The sequence below is a fragment of the Setaria italica genome, chromosome II (assembly GCF_000263155.2).
Source record: "Setaria italica strain Yugu1 chromosome II, Setaria_italica_v2.0, whole genome shotgun sequence".
NCBI lineage: Eukaryota > Viridiplantae > Streptophyta > Magnoliopsida > Poales > Poaceae > Setaria > Setaria italica.
Genome location: NC_028451.1, coordinates 18275178 through 18296033, shown reverse-complemented (window position 1 = coordinate 18296033; position 20856 = coordinate 18275178). Strand labels below are relative to the sequence as shown.

At 48.1% G+C, this 20856-nt stretch overlaps 1 long non-coding RNA gene across 1 annotated transcript; it reads right to left on the bottom strand.

Moving 5' to 3' along the window:
* Positions 1-18308: 18308 nt before the first annotated feature.
* LOC111256505 lies at positions 18309-20292 on the bottom strand. The gene is made up of 3 exons (XR_002676614.1): positions 19482-20292; positions 19332-19381; positions 18309-18405 (listed from the first exon to the last, which is right to left on the bottom strand). It is a non-coding gene; the product is annotated as an uncharacterized LOC111256505 (long non-coding RNA).
* Between the last annotated feature and the right edge of the window lie 564 nt (positions 20293-20856).

Here is a 20856-nt window from a genome sequence, read left to right as displayed (position 1 = left end):
TACACAAAGGGGTCATACTGATCACAAGATACATACATCCTGCAAAACAGAGTTAAGCGTCCTAACGTTCCAAACTTCGGAGGCCCGAAACTCCATCTTCCAAGCCGAATTTGGGAAATCTAATTTCGCCAAAAATGGCATTGCCATTGAATTTCATGTGTAACTTTTTCTATAGATCAATTTTCATATAAAATTCAACCCGATCCAAGATCATACCGAAAAGTTACAGCTGATTTACCGAAGCATACGCACACGGCAAAATGCCGACCCCGGTAGTAGATCCCATCTACTATTGCACATCTCATGCGCCTGCCGTATGAACCTGGATTTCGATTCGACCAATCACATTGATCTTCGCTCACTGCAACTGGAATTACGTGTATCACTTAACTCCGATGGCTGAAACCCGACCGGTAGGAGTATGTCGTTACACTACCATTGCAGCAAGAACACGAAACCAGGACATAGATCAAACTGAAAACTCGCATATCTCCATATGCACACATCCCGAATCCAAAACTAAACAGCTACGGCTCTGATACCACTGTTTGGATATAAGGTAGGCTACACTAGCGCAAATCAAAATTTCTACCGCGGAAACCAGGAAAACTGCTGTATAAGGATCACGGGATTACCACTCGACGCACTACTGGTGCGGAAGATGTAGATTCGCATCGATGCAGCGAAGTTAATCAACGTAGTCGTACGTAGTCGATCACGTCGATGTCCAGCAGCTCCTCAGCAGCTCGTCCACGTGCAGCAAGATCACCCTCGTGCCGCGGCTCGGCAGCGGCTCGTCGTGGCTTGTCGGCGGCTCGTTGTGGCTCGTCGGCGGCTCGTCATGGCTCGTCGGTGGCTCGTCCAAGTGCTGCAGGCGCAACACCTCCAAGGTATCCACACGTGCAGGGAGGAAGCGTCGCAAGCCGGACTGCTAGATCCGTGAGTTGCAACAGGCGACGGCGTGGGAGGCGCGGCAGATGTGTTTCACCAAAAGGTGTAAACCCTAGGGCGACCCCACCCCTCTATTTATAGAGGTTCCTAACGGGCCTCTGGGTCCGAGGCCCATTAGTACTTCTAAACCTAATCCAACTCGGATCACATCCGAATTGGGCTTCCAGCCCCTTAAGTGTGTGACCCTATGGGTTCGGATACGTATAGACATGGCCCGAGTACTCCTACTCGGCCCAATAGTCGGTAGCGGTCTCTAGCAAGACGTGCCAACTCCTATATGCACACGAAGATCATATCAGATGAACCATCACAACATTATATACATGCTATTCCCTTTGCCTCACGATATTTGGTCTAGCTTGAAGCCGACCGCTCTTTCTCGATCTTGTGATTCGGAATCCCTTTGTAGGTTAACTCTTAACTGTACGTAGCATGGCCATGCATTTTCGGATCCGATCACTCGAGGGGCCCAGAGATATCACTCTCAATCAGAGAGGGGCAAATCCCATCTTGATTGACCTTGTCTCATAGCATGCTTCTTGACAAACCCGAAAGCTACCTTTATAACTACCCTGTTACGGCGTAGCATTTGATAGCCCCTAAGTAAGTCGATCCACATCTTGACTACATGCGACAATCTCAGGTCTAAGGACAAAGAGTATATGTTGTATAAAGAGAGAACTACTTCTCGTGTTGGGTCAGTCCTTGCACATGTCTCCACATGTGCCCACATTATTAGTTCAACATCTCCATATCCATGACTTGTGAAGCATAGTCATCAACTAATACATGTGCTAGTCTAATATTCATATGTGTCCTCACATGAACTCCGACTAGGGACAACTTTAGAATACCCATACAAGTAAAGAGTTTCACACACAATTCACATAATTGCAAATCAATTCAAGTAGCCTTTAATGGATATTCAAGGAACACAATATAAATCATGGATACAAATGGAATATCATCATCTCTATGATTGCCTCTAGGGCATACCTCCAACAAAGCTTAGATATTACTCGATAAACGGAACTTACAGAATCAGCCGAGATCGTGTCTATGCAGCCCTGCCAACCCGTACGAACTCGTGAAAGAAAAAGATGTATTGGCGAAGTCGACGACTTAAAAGTAAAGTACGATGAAAAAGTAGATTGTTGTATTGATTGATGTGTGTTTACAAATCTCTAAAGATGACTATTTATAGCCTGTTACAACCAATTTCCTAACCGACTAGGATCTATCTCTAATTTTAAATGAAAATGAATATTTACAAACGCAACTCGTATCGGAGTTGGTTATTGTACTCCCACGGGCCAATCTTTCTCTCTTTCCTTTCTCGCAGCTACTTTAAGCCCACATTGGCCCAATCGCTCCAGCCCTCCAATCAGCCGATCTCCATCCACCAAAACACTGTAGCGCCAATCGGCCGATTCTCTACTGTAGCACCAATTGGCCGATTCCCAATCATAACCTTTTAATCCATCACATCAGCCAATCCTTTCTTCTCTTGACATCGATCCCATACGTGTTAAAATCTAGCGTCAACACATGCCCCCCAGTTTTGGAATAAAACATGACTTTTACTTCGAAATTCTTTTTTAACCTCTCCTCCGAAATAAACGCGGCAAAAAACTCCTTCTATTTCGCAGTCTTCTACATGATGATTGCAATCCTTTCGAAACAGGCGCTTGAGACAACCGCTCCCCCCGAAATTCATGTAGACGGCGCAATAAAAATCCAGCCTTTACCCCCCTCGGACCACCTTTAAATACTGGCATGCCTTGCACTTCTTCTTCACAAGCCAGTAACTTCCTTCCTGGCACACTAGTTTCCATCTTCTTCTGGCGCCCTTTTGGCTTCCAACCGCATTCTCCGGTGATCCCCCTTTCATCTGCATTCCGCTTCATCGCCCCAATGGCAGCACCATCAGCAACTCCACTAGCAACGGAGGCTCCACCGGCAGCTCCATCAGCGGCGGCAACAGCTCCATCGGCGATAGAGGCTCCACCGGCGGCTTCATCAGTGGTAGCAGCTCCACCAGCAGCCCCATCGGCAACGATGACTTTCATTCCAGAGGTACTCATTCGGAACTTTTTCCTTTTTACTTTTACCGTCCATGCATCTTTTTAGATCCGTTCTTAGTTCTTCCCTTTTTTTCCTTTTTTAGGCAGTCAGACACCAAATTACTATTTGCCTTTCCAAAGCTCCTGGTCTCATCTGTTTAGGACCTATGGGGAACCCGGACCCAACCGATATGATTAATTTAGAGACCCAGAGGATTCCATTTAAACAATCACCCATGGATTTGGACTAGTGGTTGGGCACCTTTAGATCTTGGCCGAATGAAAACCCCGGCTGGAAAGAGTGGTACCAAAGAATGGCCAACTCCAAGAGAGTTCAATGGGATGAAAAGAAAATCAGCTAGTGCATCAACCTTTCCTTGTCCCAGATGGAGAGAAACGAACCCTTGGTGATAGCAGCCTCCTACTTCTGGTTTGACTCTCTCAACGCATTTCTTTTCGGGCACGGACCCATGACCCCAACTCTGGCCGATGTTGTGATGTTGACCGGTCTTGACATCTCTTTCCCCGATACTTCTTTCAATTATCTGGTCAAGCCGACCCATCGGCTGGAAACAAAAGGAATCGGCAGGTGGAAAGGGTTTATCAACATGAAAAAGAGGACCGGGACAATTCAAGATAGAGAATATACGGCCTTCTTGATGATGTGGCTATGTAACGACCGACCCCTAAACCTTCCCAGTTAGTCTTGATCAGAGCCCTTGATCAGAGTCATCTGTCTTGTTTTACCGCGCCGAGTGCTCGGCCTTCCGCCTGGTTCCGACCCCGGAGATCCGACCCCTCCCTGCTTCGCTTTTCTCCCGACCCCGGCGAGCTCAGCCCACTGTCGGATCCTTCTAATCCTCCTCAAACGTCCATTCTATCCACCGGTAGACCCGCGAGATCTTTTCCCCAGATCCTTCGCGACAGGCGCACTCGAGTTGCATGCCCGCTTCAGAGTCTCCCTGCCGCGTGGCTCGTCTTCTCCGACGCCTGCCGCTCAGTTTTGTCTCTGGCAAGCGACCAAGTGGGTTCTCGCGCCCTTTTCCCCAATGGCAGCGGAAGCCCCTCTGCACCCCTTTCTGCAGAGCCTCGCCTCCCGCGCCCATCATCACGCCGCCATATCCCGGCCCCAGTGCCCGATGTCACCCGTCTTTTCCGTCCCTTCAGCCACAGTCGCGCCGCCTGGTCTCCGCTACACGACGATTCCTCCACCGCCAACCCCGACCGCGGCCACGACAGCTCCTTTCCCCGCCCTGTCAGAAGCCGCCCGATAATCTGTTGCTCCGCGCTCGCCCACGCGCCCGCAGCTGCCTGTCTTCTCACCTGTGCACCCTCAATTCTAGCGCCGTTAAACCGGTCGCTTCTATCAAATCTTCCGCACGGTGACGCCCGCTTTCCGCCAAACCTCAACCACCGGTCTACCCGCCCCTACGCCGCCTTGACGGCAGAACCCAATGATCACTGGCGTCACCCCCGGAGCCCTGCACCACCACCCTCTTCGCTCAATCGCCGCCCCGGCTGAGCACTCCATTGCCTCTCCCCGGCCTTCACGCCGCTCCCCTTCTCTCTCTCCCGCGCCGCTTCCTTTCTCCGTTCCAGCAGCTATAAAAGGAATGCCCCCGTCACCGGAGTTCCCTCCGCCATTGTTGCCTTAGCCATTCTCTCGCTCCCTGCTCAAGCTCCTAGCGCCACCCACCAAGTTCTTGAGGAGTTCTTCTCTCAGATTCTCTCTCAGTTTTCTCCAAGTCACCCCGCAGCTTGCTCCTCCGTGCTGCGTAAAAGCTCTCTTGTGATCTGCAAGAAGCACCGCCTCCGCCATAGCATTCCCAGTCTTAGCCCTTGTTCGAAGCTTTAGTCCCTCCGCCCAAGTCTGCTTCTTCCCGACCCCAAGCTTTCCTTTCAGGAAGAAGGTGAGTTGCCGACCCCAGTCCGCCTCGCCCGACCCCTCCTATCCGCCCGACCCCGGTTCCGTCTTGCCCGACCCTGTCTGTTCCGTCGACCCTTATCCGCCTCGCCCGAGGGTTCGGCTGTGATCTTTCCTTCCACCCGAGGGTGTATGTGTAAATTTAGGAACCCTTCAGCGCTTGCGTCGGAGGCTTCCTAAAATACCACATCCTCTAGATCAAGGATCAGATCATCAGTTTCCTTTCCTACCCTTGCCTCTTGATCATCACCAGCTCTCTCGAACCTCCCCACCCTCCTGCTCTTTGTCGCAAGTTTCTGGGCTCAGGCGAGCCAGTGTTGCTGTTGAAATAACTGTCTATGCTAACCCTTGCATTGCATTCGTGTAGAGCTGCACCTCGTCGACGGCTTCTACGAGCTTCACCCGGCGCCAGAAGAAGAAGCTGTAGCTGAGTTCCTGCCCGCTGAAGCCGAAGTCGCCCCCGAAGTCGAGCAGTTCCCATCCTCCTTGCTTGAAGGCAAGCCCCGGTTGCATGAAAACCTTGAGTGTTTTACTAGACTTGCGCATGCCTTCTGTAACATGCTTGTGCATTTACGTATAGGAGTTGTGTGAAACCATAGATGCATGACTTAGTTGTACCCATGATCTGAGCACTAGCTGTTGGACCGTGTAGTCGCCTTGCTTAACTAGGAGACGGTAAAAGTCGAGTGATCTCCTGTCACTCGCGAGTTGTAGGAGTTGGATGTCTATCTTTCTGTTACAACTATAAGGACGATGGACGGGGCAGGGTTTTGTTAACTCTTTGGTGGTCGGATGTTAGCCCCGTCTGTCTATGAAAACTTGCTAAGGCCCGACAGTGGTGGTGTTCGTGATCAAGTGTTTGAAAGTACTAGCCTCATACTTAGTATGGGATGAGGAAGCCTAGTACCGGATTGAACCTATACGTGAACGGTCGCCCCATTGTTCTTGGAACGGAGTTTCCCCTGCTGGTTGTCGCACGTGGTGGCTAGCGTGGTCACAGAACGGCAGAGGCCGGGCCTGTGGAACCTTGCACCAAAGGAAATGGGCCCGACACGGGTTAGGGGATCAATGGGGAAGGCCGACACAGGAAGCGACCTCCGGGTGCGCGGATGTCGTGAGGCTAGGTTCACCATGCATGGTTAAAGAACTCGAATCGATTCGTCTGCCTCTCACAGTTTGAGATTGCTTGATCGCTATGTCACCCTGAGTAAATGAGGAATCTGATCATGACATGTTTATTGATGTATCTATACCTCTTGTTTGGTTCTATGAATGCTTAGAATAGGTGGCATAACCTAGACTGGTAAATGAACCTAGAACCGGAGCTAAAACTTGAAAATAGGGTTACTTAGTGCTTTTGGCAAACAAACCCCTCAGCCAAAAAGCCCTGCATGTCTAGAAGAAGGAGTAGTTTTACTCCTATCGGTTAAGCCTTGTTGAGCTTAGTAGCTCAGCCTTGTTGTGGCTCCTGTTTTTCAGGTGGAGTTGCTGCTCCCGACCCCTCTCTGGTTGGTGCTTGGCCGCCCCAGCTTCCACCAGGCTGGACGGTCGAGTGGGATCCTTCCTCGGACGGCGAGGAGAGGATCCAGTGATGTCCCGGTTGGCCTCACCAGGGATGTCCGACCCCGACGAAGTCTTCCGCTAGTGTTTTTCTCTGTTGTTTCTTGGAATCTTGTAAAACTCTGATGTTGGATTTTATGGTCGAACTAAATCGGTAATTTAGTCTAACTCTTTGGACTCGTTGTATTCTCTGGAACTACTCACCTTCGTGTGAGTTGCTAAACTCGATCCTGTTCAAGTGGTTAAATCGGATGAAATCCGACGGCACTTCGTGTTAACTCGGCTTAGGCAGGAGTGTCGCATGTTAGGTGGCTTAACCCTGTCTAAATCAAGCTAATCCGAAGTGGATCCGCCACAGGCTAGAGAAACATCTTTTCTCCGGTAGGGCAGTCGGTCCTTCTTCCAACACACAAGCCCTGGCCGAAGCCCTAGCAAGAGGGGCAAGTGTTCCTTTAGGAAAACACTTATTGGGATCGGCCTACCATATGATGCACCAAATTGGCGTCAAGCTATCAAAGGGAGAGCCGATTGGAAACCTAGGTGGCCCCTGGTGGTTCATCAACCTCTGGCTCAATTTGTACATGAGCAAGATCTCCCAGCAGCGGATAGAGATCATGACGTTCCCCAATATCGAGTCAAAGGAAAACCCCACTGTACGGCACCGATGCACCTCCTTCGACGAAGTAGCATCAGTCTTCCCTGGTTGCCCGCTCACCACCACCACCACAGTAGCCAAATACTTCAGATGTTTTTACAACAGCTTTAGTGAAGAAACCACCAGCTGGTACCCATATCAGAGAACATAACCACCTTTTGAGCTTCCGTTCTGCTATGACTCAATGTCCATCACTTTCGACAACGATCTCACAGACGTCTTGATCAAGCCAGGGATTTTACCAACGAACTTCTTCTCCGGGAAGGATGCCCCCACTTATGAGTTTTACAATCCATCAGATGCGGCATGGCAGTTCGGCCTGGGTCAGCTGCCGATTCAAGTCTTCTTTGCCGGTCGCGTGAAATTTCGGGATGAGCTCACCAAGGGTTTTGACTACAGTCGGCTGTGCGACCGAGTACCCGATTCCAGCACCATCGACTTGAACAACTGGATAGTAGCTCCTTTTGCTATTCAACAATTCAAATTATGGTGGGCAGAATGGAAACAACATCTCTTTTGTGCATCTCCCGCGATATACTGCAACACTCTGGACCCTGACAACATCGATCCGAATGCAGCGGTACTGCTTTTTCCTCAGCCGATCATTTTCTTTTATATCACAAGTTTTGCCGCTAACTCTTATTTTCTTTTGCAGTCCGAGAGTCGACTTCCTCCAACGCGCAGTCGGAGTGGCAAGCCGATAGAGAATCGCTACCCATATACAGTATTCCCACTCATCGGCTATCATGCCCCAACTATTGATGACATCACCACCGGTCGATCGAAACAGACGCCAAAGAAGACTTCAAAGAAGACGAGCCACCGAGTGCGCGCCCGCACGAAATCGGCCGATCAGTCGGTGGCAGCATCGGCTGAATTTTTGGCTGCGCCGGTTCTTCCAGTCATTGAAGAAGTTGACCCCCAAGCTGCTACAGAAGCTGGAGCGGCTGCTGCATCATTATTTATAGAAGCTGTTTAGGTAACTTCACATTTCACATCCTTCTAAGAATTCTGTCGATATTAACTCCTTCTTTCTTTCCAACAGCCATCAGCCGAGCGACCCACGCAGGTATAGCAACCATCACATATCATCAGACTTAATCATCTGCATTATACTCATAAGAATTTGCTTCTCGTACCTTTCCAGGAGGCCGGTCCAAGCAGGGCACCAATAATCGTCGAATCTTCCTCCTCTGATGAACCGGTTGCACCAGTTCCCGAACCAAGGGCAGCACTCCCACCGGCGCAAGCAGAAGAAATCCGCCTCAAAGAGTAAGAGACTTATCACCCAAATCGGCCGATTTCCCATTGCCGTCAGCTAATCCGTATTTATTATTTTTTTTACTCTTTTGCAGGAACAATATACTCCCAACAACAGTCTTTTCTCCTTCGCGGTCGCACTTTCTGACGATGAGGAGGTTGCTTCACGTCAAGTCATACTAAGCTCAATCCCCGACGACGTCCGCGCCAAGCTTGAGAGCATACGGACCCTCCTCCAAGATGATATTGGCCGATTAGTGGACGACGCCTCGCTGATTCAGCAGCTCTTTAGAGATATTAGAGGCTGAGTTCCCGAGGAGGCAAAAGAAGCTCTGGCACCCACCGCATATATTGAGTCAATGCAAGTTCCAGTGTTCAGGGCCACATGGCCGATTGCGCCAAACTAGCAAAGGCCCATGAGGAGGAAGACTCTTACAAGCATCGAGCTCAAGAGGTACATCACTGGATCAATTTTCTTGAAAGCTCTCGCTCGGATATTGTTGGTGCTATAGATCGCCTTAAATGGCGAAGGGAAGAGCTGGCCAAGGAGATGGAGCAAGTGACCAAGGCCATAGCTGTCGAAGAGAAGAAACTTCAAGACCTCCCATCTGTCATCGCCGAGCTGAAGCAGGAGAGGCAGAACCTGGCCCATGAAGCAATCAAGCTCCATCGCCACATGCCAGAAGTCCCTGGATCGGCCAACGACGACCAGCGAACTTTAGACTCGGCCGATCAGGTTAGGCAGCGAGCAATTGCGGCTATTAATGCCCTCCTTGGATGAACTGTAAAAGTGCTGGCCGCTCTGTAAAAACACTAATTTCTTTTGACCGTTGACGTGTGGGTCCAATCCTGACCCGTACTTTGTGGCAGCCTTTCATTTATTATCCCTTTTACTCCGATGGGACGTGTCTTACCAAACTCTCGCCCGTTTTCCTTCTATAAGTATGAGGCCCCGTATTATTTCCAAAGGCATTCGCATCACTCGTCCTCTTCTCCTCTGGTAGTTTAATCTCCATATCTTTAGACTAGGTGTGAAGATGTCTTCTTCCTCCTCCTCACTCTCCGTCAACCAGGTACGACATTTCCCTCATCTCCCCGTTCAATATTTCGATTGATGTGACGCCGAGCGGTTGTTTCTTGATTTTCAGCCGAGACACCTTAGTCCTGAACTGGAACGAGCGATCGAGATCATGCACTCCGATGAACCGTTATCGCAAGCGGACAAAGATTTGATCAGGGCTCATCGCGAAGAACTCAGGGATCACGTTCCTGCTGAAGTCCGAAAGATCTGGGATCACATCAACGCCAACTGCTCTAGGCGGCCGCCAACCGAACAAAGTCATCCACTCCTTCGCCCAGTCGCCATTGAAGACGCTGCGGCGGGAACGTCTCAGCCGCCTCTCGACAGGAGCCACCCACTCCCTCGTCAAGTCGAGGTTGAGGCTACCTTGGAGGATCTGGAAGAAAAGAGCATCCGCCTCTTGATAGAATTAGGCCGGATTGAGAGGGAGATCAAGAAAAAGTGTGGTCCATAAGTGTATTGGTACTTTTGTGCTAAGGGCGACTTGTACCGTGTCAGCCGTGTACCCTGTTATTTCTTCCGAATAATAAATCAGCCATATGTATCGAATGTTTCGTCCTTAAGGTGATGTTATCTTTGCATCGGCTATAAGATCTAATAGGAGTTGGCCGCACCATCTTGATACATTTCATCATTATTTATGCATCAAGCCATATACTAGGATAGTACCTCTTCAGATATCTTCCGTTCAAGGCCCTTGTGAACTCCGCTCCTTCGATCGTTTCCAGTATATATGCGTTTCCCGGAGCGCATCGGCCGATTTTATACGGCCCTTCCCAAGTGGGCGACCATTTACCGAACTTGGGATCCTTAGATCCTATCGACAGCACCAACTTCCATACCAAATCTCCTTGGGAGAATTGCTTGACCTTGACCTTCTTATCGTACCACCTGGCCACCCTCTTCTTGTTCTCCTCAATGCTGATTAGGGCCCTCAGTCGTTGAACTGCCAAATCGTCGAGCTGTCCTTTATGAGGAGGGAATAGTCATCGGTCGTCAACTAATCTTGAAGCGATGTGCGTCTTGACCCTGTCCTTAATTCCTAAGGCAACACTGCCTCGTGACCATATACCAATTGATAAGGAGATATTTTAGTGGCTCCGTGGCAGGCCATCCTGTAAGCCCATAAAGCCTCGGTCAAACATAAGTGCCACTTTTTAGGTTGTTCGTCTATCTTCCTCTTGATTAATTTGATTATCCCCTTATTGGATGATTCAGCTTAGCAGTTAGCTTGAGCGTAATACGGAGAAGAATTCAACAACTTAATTCCCATATCGGCAGTGAACTCCTCGAACTCTCCCGAAGTGAACATCATTCCTTGATCAGTTGTGATGGTTTGAGGGATACCGAATCGATAAACAATGTGGTCTCTTATGAAATCGATCATGGTGGCTGATGTTATGGCCTTCAACGGATTTGCCTCCACCCATTTGGTAAAGTAGTCAGTGGCTACTAATATAGACTTGTGTCCCTTGATTGATGGAGGATAAATTTTTCCGATGAGGTCTATTCCCCAACCTCTAAATGGCCATGGTTTGATTATCGGATTCATAGCTGATGCTGGCGCACGTTGCACATTGCCAAACTTCTGACAGTCCTGACACCCTTTATAATATTTAAAGAAGTCTTCGAGTATCGTCGGCCAATAATACCCGTTATTTCTAATCATCCGCTTCATTTTATGAGCCGATTGGTGAGCTCCGCACACGCCTTCATGGATTTCTCCCATCAGGATTTTTACTCCTTCCGTCCCCAGGCATTTGAGCAGAACTCCATCGATCATTCGGTAAAACAAATCATCTTCGAGTAGTACATACTGTGGCTTGAAAACGCACCCGCCGATCCACTTTCTTGGACGGGTCCTTCAAGTAATCGGCGATCTCCTTTCGCCAATCGTCGGCCGCGAGTTCCAGAGTCATGGCGCCTTGAATCGGCCGATACCCGTACGCGTGTTGGGCAAGCCTATTGGCCTCTTCATTATAGTTTCTGGGAATATGCTCAATAACCACAGACTTGAATTCCATTAAAAGTTGGAGGCAATCCTCGTAGTAAATTCTCAAGACATCATCTTTGCATTCAGATCTTCCCGTCAATTGGTCTACGATGAGCATAGAATCCCCAAAAATCTCCACAGCGTCGGCTTTGATCTCTCTCAATAATTGAATGCCTTTTAGGATGGCTCGGTATTCCGCCTGATTATTGGTCGCGAATGCTTCTATCGGTAGAGAGAAATCATAACCTGCCCCTCGAGGCGATATGAGAACGATGTCGATTCCTGATCCGGCCCCACATGACGAACCATCAAAGTATAGAGTCCATGGAACCGGCTCAATGACAGCGATTTTCGGTCCGCAGTGCTGGGCCACGAAATCGGCCATGACTTGACCCTTGCCAGCTTTGGCCGATTCGTACCTTAGGTCAAACTTTGACAGAGCTAGGATCCACTTCCCAATCCGTCCTTTCAAAATTGGTAATGATAGCATGTATTTCACTACGTCATCTTTGCACATGACTATGCATTCTGCCGATAATAGGTAGTGCCTGAGTTTGGTACATGATAAATACAGACATAGGCATAGCCGCTCTACCGGAGATTATCTTGTTTTGGTATCCAGAAGTCTTCTGCTAACATAGTATATTACCCGTTCCTTCCCTTCGAACTCCTGTACTAGCGGCGATCCGATAGCCCATTCATCAACCGATGAGTACAGTCTGAACGGTTTGTCAGCTTGCGGTGGGACTAATACAGGTGGCGAGATCAGATATTGCTTGATGTCTTCCTGCGCTTTTCATTGTTCTTCTCCTCACACGAACTCTTGGTCGGGCTTCAGCTTCAAAAACGGCGTGAAGGCTTAAATACGCCCGAACAAGGTGGATATGAATCCTCTGATAAAGTTGACTTTGCCGATTAGAGACTGCAACTCAGTTTTGTTCTGTGGGGTCACGACTTTATTGATGGCCGCTATGATTTTCCGGTTGACTTCTATCCCGTGTTCATGAACCATGAATCCCAGGAATTGCCCGGCCGATACGCCGATGGCACACTTGTTCGGGTCCATTTTCAACCCATGCTTCCTCGTGCACTCCAACACTTCTTGCAGATCAGCTAGATGCTCTTGATACCCTTTTGATTTGACTACGACGTCATCGATGTAGATTTCCACCAGGATGCCAATGAGCTTGTGGAAGATGTAATTCATAGCCCGTTGATACGTAGCGCCGGCGTTCTTTAATCCAAAGATCATTACTACCCACTCGAATAAACCGAGATGGCCCGGACACCTGGAAGCCATTTTTGAAATATCTTCTTTGGCCATTAATATTTGATTGTACCCAGCATTACCGTCCATAAAACTGATGACTTTATGTCCTGTGGCGGCATCTATCAACACATCGGCTGTCGGCATTGGATACCCATCCATCGGCGTAGCCTAATTAAGGTTCCTGAAGTCAATGCACACGCGCAGCTTTCCATTTTTCTTGTATACGGGTACAATATTAGAGATCCACTCGGCATAACGGCACTGCCGAATAAATTTTGCTTCAATCAGTCTTGTAATCTCGGCCTTTATATCAGGTAGAATTTTAGGATTGCATTGTCGTGCGGGCTGCTGATATGGTCGATATCCTGGTTTTATAGGCAATCAGTGTTCAACAATGGACCATTCTAGGCCAGGCATCTCATGGTATTCCCAAGCAAAACAATTTTTAAATTCTTTAAATAAACTTGTCAATTTACACTTGTACTTGCGATCTAGGTTAGCACTAATGTACGTCGGCCTTGGTTTGGTGCCATCAACTAAATCTACCATCTCCAATGAATTGGCCAACATAAACCTGTGCCCCAGCTTCCCATCTTCCCGGACGGACTGATCCATTTAATCTGAATCTTCAGAGCCGACTGCTCGGATCGGCTGTAGGCCAAAATCAGACACTCTCAGGAAATCGGTGTCCCAAGTCCTACCAGATATACACTTGACACTGTAGGCGGAATCGGCAGTGACTACCTCAATGTTGTCACCAACCCATTGTACGAGGCATTGGTGCATTGTAGATGGGACGCAGCAATTCGCGTGTATCCAATCGCAACCGAGCAACATATTGTAGGACCCTTTGCTATTATTTAGGACCCTTTGCCATTAATAATAAATAAAGTAGTAGGAAGGGTCTTACTGCCGATGGTGAGGTCGACACAGAGTGCCCTGCGCACGGGAGACACGTTGCCTTCGAAATCCTCGTCGCTTTTGCCCAGTTTCCGGAACATGGCATACGGCATGATGTTGACTGCAGTGCCTCGATCTACTAGTAACCTGGTGAGAGGTCGACCGTTGACGTGTCCTTTGAGGAACAGTGCGTTGAGGTGCTACCGTTTTTCATCTTCGGGTTTCTCAAAAGTGGCTGTCATTGGCTCCAAAGCCAATTGTGCCATCTGTTCCTCCATTTTTGTCGTGTCGTCCCGATCGGCGGGGGCCATGAACTCCATCGGCAAGATGAACACCATGTTGACATCAGCTACCGATTCCTGATTGTCGCCTTCTTCATTGTTGTTTCTTTTGGGGCGCCAGACTCGAGACCTGTCATCCTTCTTATCCACCATCCGCCTGTGCTCTTCTTCTTGTTGTTCCCATTAGCGCAGACGTTGGATCCTTCGTTTTTGGGATTTGGTCAATCCATCAGAGCACCATCTGAGGTTCACCGGTTTGGCCGGCGGTCTGGCACGCTCCCATTCCGGTTCCCGTCCTAGGGGATTTTCATCTGACACCCTGTCGTCGGCCATCTCCTCTAGCCGATCGTGTGCGCTGACTCTGCCTCCCCCCCCCCCCGGTCGCTTGTGCTGGTCAAATCCACCCCCCGGCTGATCATACTATTCAAGTCTGCCCCTTGGCCGATCATACCAGTCAACTCTGCTCCCCAGCTGATCACGCACTGAAAGGTGCCGATCCTCTTGCTCGCACCAGTTTCTACTGATTGGCTCTGATCCTCTGTCCCTGGAGTGAGACCTCTTGAATGGGCGATTATCGGGATATGGACCGCTGCACTCTGGGCAATTATCAGTCAAGGGCAATCTGAGGTTATTTTCCCAGCAGTGGATGAAGAACGCACATCGCCAATGATCTTCGTGTCGTCGCATTGCCTCTTCACGATATCTCAAACTTTCCTGCTGCCGCTGATATTTGTTGAGCAAGAATTGGGAGGTAATAGGTCTATGCGGCCTTTCTTGATCCTTCACCCTCATCGTCAACTCGTCTCTTCCCCTTGACATCTTCGATCGTAGTTTGATTTTTGGGGTCCACAGCACCGCTCCTTTTAGTCGACTTTGACGTCAGCACCTTGGTTTGAAGCGCGTTTCTCCCCGTATCAACCATGTTAGTGGGGAAAGGGTGTTGATCAATCTTCATTAACTTTGCTGGCTTCGTCGGGACCTCGAACTTGAGCCTGCCTTGCTCGATGGCCGATTGTATCTGCTGACGGAAGATCTTGCATTCGTTTGTGTCATGGGACGTGGCATTGTGCCATTTGCAATACTTCATCTTTTTTAGCTGCTCGGCCGATGGGATTGTATGATAAGGCGAGAGTTTGATCTGCCCCTCTTGGAGAAGTAGGTCGAAGATTTTGTCGGCCTTTGACATGTCAAAACCGAATGCCTCCAGTTCCTTTTTCCCAAAAGGACACAATATCGGCTTCTTACCCTTAATGCATTCTGCTAGGACAATGAGAACAGACGTACCCGCTAAGCATCCTGTGTAGCAGCCTCCCCGCATTGGATGATGAATCTGTTTATGTGCTCCATAGTTGAGGTGTCATCCAGCCCCGAAAACTTGGTGAAATCGGGGACTTTGTACCGATGGGGAAATGGTAGTAGATCGTAGGCGGGTGGGTATGGCGTTTTGTACGTCTAGGTTTGTACTTTCGGCTTCAACCCGAATTGGTCTTGAATCACCTCCGCTATCCTTGCTATCCAATCCACTTGCTTTTGATGAACAACTGGTTGGGGAATCGGCACATGTTGGTGGATCGGCGGCGGGACGACCGAGTGATGAATCAAAGCGTGCGGCGGATTCTGTGGTAACGTGGCCGGCTGAGTGGTTGACAGTTGGTGGCGTAGCGAATTAGCCGCCCCATCGTACAGCATCATCAGCGCCGCACTTCGGAGTATCTCAGCAGCATCTGCCCCCCTGCTGATCTCTGACGCGGCCGGTTGATACTATAGGGCCGTCGGCCGGATGGCCGATTGGAAAGGTGTCTAGATTGGAGAGCCTCCATAACCAGCCAATTGATCTAGAACAACCGCCGTTGCTGGTGCCCTCCAAGGCACTGAATTTGAGGGCAATGATTGCACGGAGGGAATTTGAGCAAGCTGAGGCGGCGCTTGTGATTGAAAGCATGGCACACCGTCATATCCTGGATGCATTGAAGGCAGTGAAGTGTTGTGTCCTCCATGTTGTGTCAGCACCGACTGAGGAGCCGAGTGAGATGTGCCCGGTAAACTCCTGACTGAGGTCACAATGGGCGGGGTGTACGCTGGCCCCCGATATCCTTGAGATACCCTGTTGGCCAGGGAGCTGATGACGGCGTTGTACGCCGTGTTGGTCATCACTGGGGATTGGTCGATGAAAGCCTGGTAGACAGACTGTTTGATCATATCAGACATCTTGCCCGAGTCCTCAACGATGGTGATCTGGCGGGGAGTTGGAAGAGAAGCTTTCTTGATGGCCTCCCCGCTCCTAGTACGACTGAAAGATTGCAGGTATACCTTCTTGTAGTCTTCTAGGTGTTTTGTCAATTCTTCTTTTTGGTCGTCCTTGAGATCTGCCTCCGTAACCTCGATGACATTATCTTCGGAGACTTCGGCGGTCTTTGATATGTTGGATGTTGAGGGTGTCCCACCGGGCGTGCCAAAAGTGTGTTGGCGCTAAAAATCGTCCGATTGACCTTCAGCGTCGGACCCACGATCCGGGAGAATCTGCTTAGCTCCTGTTTGGGTAATCGCCCTGGTGCGGTTCGCGCGGCGTGCCAGGCAATCTGACCTGTTGATTGGCAAGGAAGAAAACGTGTCAAATTCCAGGGGCTCCGATCGGCTAAGGTTCTGATCTTGGAAAGCGTATCAGCGAATCGGCCGATTTGCTATACAAAGATAATCAGCTATGATACAGCCGACAATCACGTAGCGATCACGAAGAAAACTACTAGAGTAAACTAGATAAAGCTACGAAAGCAACACTCAAAATAGATCTAATCGGCTATGCGATAATGATGAATGAAAAATAACAACAATAGAGCCGATAGTTCAAATCTCAAGCTGGATAACTGGTGATAAAACTAGAACAGTAGATAAAACCTATAATTCTAGTAAATATCGATAACTGGTGAATAAATCTAAATGAAACGACAGCGATGCGTCCGAAGTTAAAGCTTAGATATTACTCGATAAACGGAACTTACAGAATCGGCCGGAGATCGTGTCGATGCAGCCCTACCAACCCGTACGAACTCGTGAAAGAAAAAGATGTATTAGCGAAGTCGCCGACTTAAAAGTAAAGTACGATGAAAAAGTAGATTGTTGTATTGATTGATATGTGTTTACAAATCTCTAAAGATGGCTATTTATAGCCTGTTACAACCAATTTCCTAACCAACTAGGATCTATCTCTAATTTTAAACGAAAACGAATATTTACAAACGCAACTCGTATCGGAGTTGGTTATTGTACTCCCACGGGCCAATCTTTCTCTCTTTCCTTTCTGGAACCCACTTTAAGCCCACATTGGCTCAATCGCTCCTGCCCTCCAATTGGCCGATCTCCATCCGCCAAAACACTATAGCGCCAATCGGCCGATTCAGCTATAGTACCAATCGGCCGATTCCCAATCGTGACCTTTTAATCCATTACATCAGCCAATCCTTTCTTCTCTTGACACCGATCCCATACGTGTTAAAATCTGGCGTCAAAAACATCCTACAGTCAATACAGCTCTGATACCACTTCTGTCACACCCGGTTTTTAAAACAAAACCAAGTACTATCTATATGTATGCTAGGATGTAGTTCCATACATATAGTGACATCATTAGTGAATAAAAGCAATAGTATCACGCGAAAAGATACAAAAAAGACTTAAAAGACTATCTGAGAAACACAGCTTAAACTCTAGAAACGAAGGCTCCAAACTTCACAGGCACTCGACTGGGGGTTGCGTACGCCTAGAACTCAGCATCATCTTCACAACATCTTCATAGCAGCTTCTTCTGAACAGCGGTAAGCAAGGGTGAGTACACTTATGGTTGGTACTTAGCAAGGCCACAGGAGCTAACCAGAATTAACGATTTAAGTCCAACTTCAAGTTTAATTAATTATTTGAGGGTCCAAGCCGCTCATAACCGTAAGCATGGCTGATATATCAGTTTACACTCTACAGAGGTTGTACACTTTACCCACAACTCGTGGTTCCCTGTGTCGCTTGGGTTTGCAAAGCCCTTAAACACTTCCTTTGGTGAGTGGCTAGGGGTCCACTACGAAGCCTTTACAAAGACATATAGACAACTAGTGGCTCGCTAGGGTTTCAATAGCGGTGTGGGTCACAACCCGTTGCAATGACTCAGCACCTTAGAAGGCTACCGCTCCGGGTCATACCCCCGACACCTTCCCCCTCCTTGCCCTTTCGGTAAGGCCACTAGTCAACCACATGCCTAATTAGTCGGCTAAGATCAGAGCCATGTGATGTTGTGGTTGTACTGTTTTCTTGAGCGGTTCTCCATGTTCCAATTAACATTCTCATGGTATTGTGAATAAAGCATAGGTAGAAGGATGGTTAGGGACACTTGCCTTTCTCCAACGACAAGTTACTCTTATTGCTCTTCGGTCCTTGCTTTCTTGAAACTCTTAACCTTCAAAGCTTCAGACGGCGATCCTTCTAATCGAAGGAAACATCGGCAACAAACAAACAACTAGAGCAACTAAGAACAATACACCAAAACAAAAGAAAGGCTTAAAAGAGCGTACTAAAGGATGAGGGTTCAATCTAGGGAAACGTTGAGAATGGAACTATCGAGAGATTTGATTCATGAAAGAAATAAAACAACTATAAGCTAGGTTTATTTTATTTAGCAAAACATATGTAAAGGATATTTCAAAAAGAAAATACCCTAAGTTAGAATTAAGATAGATTATACTTGATTTGCAAAGACCGAGGTAGAAACCTACTCAAGTTTTATTTATAAATATTTAAGTAGAATTTATGCAAATTAAACATTTAATTTGGAAATAAAGCATAGATGAACATCTAAGCACATAACTTTATATTTCGAGTTCAACTAAGCATATTACATTAAAAACATGTTTATATTTATATTAGCCAAATTAATATTTAAGTATAAAAATTCGAGTTATAACCTATGTAGCTTTTATTTATAAGACAAATTGAATACATGTTAGTCAAATTAAATTTAATTTAAGAATTATTCAAATAAGTGTTAATCAAATTATCTTTTGTTTATGAAAAACTGGTGTATATCCTAATTGGCTTTTATTTAGAAAGATTATGAAGTAGTCATTAATCATATTGATATTTATTATGAAAAGTTATGGATAACTCTTGGTAACTTTTATCTAGAGAGACACATGTTCATTAGGCATTATTCAAATTGATATTAAATTTATTTTTTAAAGACATGAAATATAGGATGACAACAACACTAACGTGTACTTTATGCTTTGATGAACCTAACGCAACTTGAATGCATTAAAACGGAGCTAAAACGTGAAATCTACGAGCTAAACAAGATCTAGGGACCTAAACACGATTAACCACAAAATACAAGGGTTAGTAGAGAAGTTTACCTAGACTCAGAGAACAGGACACTTGAAAAGCTGAAAGATCGAGGTTAGATCTGCAAAAAGACATGACAAGGATAAGATTGAGAGATACTGAAAGATCTAGGGGGATTTATGTGAAAGGTACAAGACATAAGAAAAGAGATAACGATTTACAAGTTTTTCAGGGACTTCATTGCAAAACAGTGCCTTATCTTCTACCTCCAGTTCCTGCTTCCTCCGCTCGTGTGTCCGGTCAGATTACCAGCGGCGGCTGCTAGTCGGGCCAAAGGGGCAGGGCGCGCGCGGTTGCGGCGATGGTGGCGCACCGGTGCAGTGGGCGCCACGACAGAAACGCTAGCAGCCCGGCGACTCGGCACAGGAGCAACACAGGCGGTGGCGGGCGCGGGTAAGCAGCGGCGGCTCAGAGGCTTTGTGCGGCGGCGCTTGGCGAAGCAGTGCGGCGGCGGGCGAGAAGAAGTAGGGACTCCCGGGGCTCAGGTGCTCGTTTTATAGGGCGAAGGGGCAAGGGGAGCGGAAGGGGCGCTGGTGGACAGGAAAGGGCGGCAGCAACCATTAATGGCAACCAGCGGTGGGGGCGATGGTTTCTGGTAGGGGAGAGGAAATGGAGGGGCAAGCGGCGCTCGTGCGAGAGGCGAGCGGGCACGGGAAGCCGAGGGGGTGTGGGGAGCCGGAGCAACACCGGGAGGCGAAGGGACACCGGCATGGTGGCGCAGCTTGGCCTGGTGGCGCGGCCAGAGGAGGAAGGTGGATCTGATAGGTGGGGCCCTCCTGGCGGTGAGGGGGAGAGAGGGACAGGTGGTGGGTCAGGCTGGTGGAAGAGGAAGGCAAGGCCGGCTTGAGAGAGGAGGAGCTGGGCCGGGTCAGCAGAAGAAAAAGGTTGGCGGCCTGCTAGGCTGGTGTGAAGCGGGCCGGGCTCAGGAGTTCAGCCCGTTTAGAGAAGAAAGATTAGATCATTTTTCAGAAATTATTTTATGTGGGAATATAAATCCAGAAAATTCTAGATAAATACTTTAAACCACGAAAAATATTTTAAAAATCCCAAAAATTCTAGGAAAAATCCCAGACATAGATCGGGACACAAGGAATCTAAAAAAATATTTGGAGCTCGTGAAAAGGATTTTAGAACCATCCCAAAAAAAATTGGATTAGGCTCAAGGAAAAGAAGAATAAATTCCAGAAAAAGCTGGAATATTCTCAGAAGAACTTGGTGTGGCGGAACACCTCAGATTAACTCAACTAAAGCACGGTTAAGTCGCTTAACACGCGATCCTCATGCCTTAATCGAGTTAACTCGATGTGCCGTCGGATTTCATCCGATTTAACCACTTGACAGGACCGAGTTAACATGACTCACACGAATGTCAGTGGTTCCAGAGAATACAACAGATCCGCCATTGGTTTAACAATTCATTACATACTAGTTAAAATCAGAGTTTTACAAAGGTTGAAAGAAAACAACAGAAGGCAAAAGCACGGCGGAAGATAATCGTCGGGGTCGGATGTCCCTGGTGAGGTCAGCCAGGACATC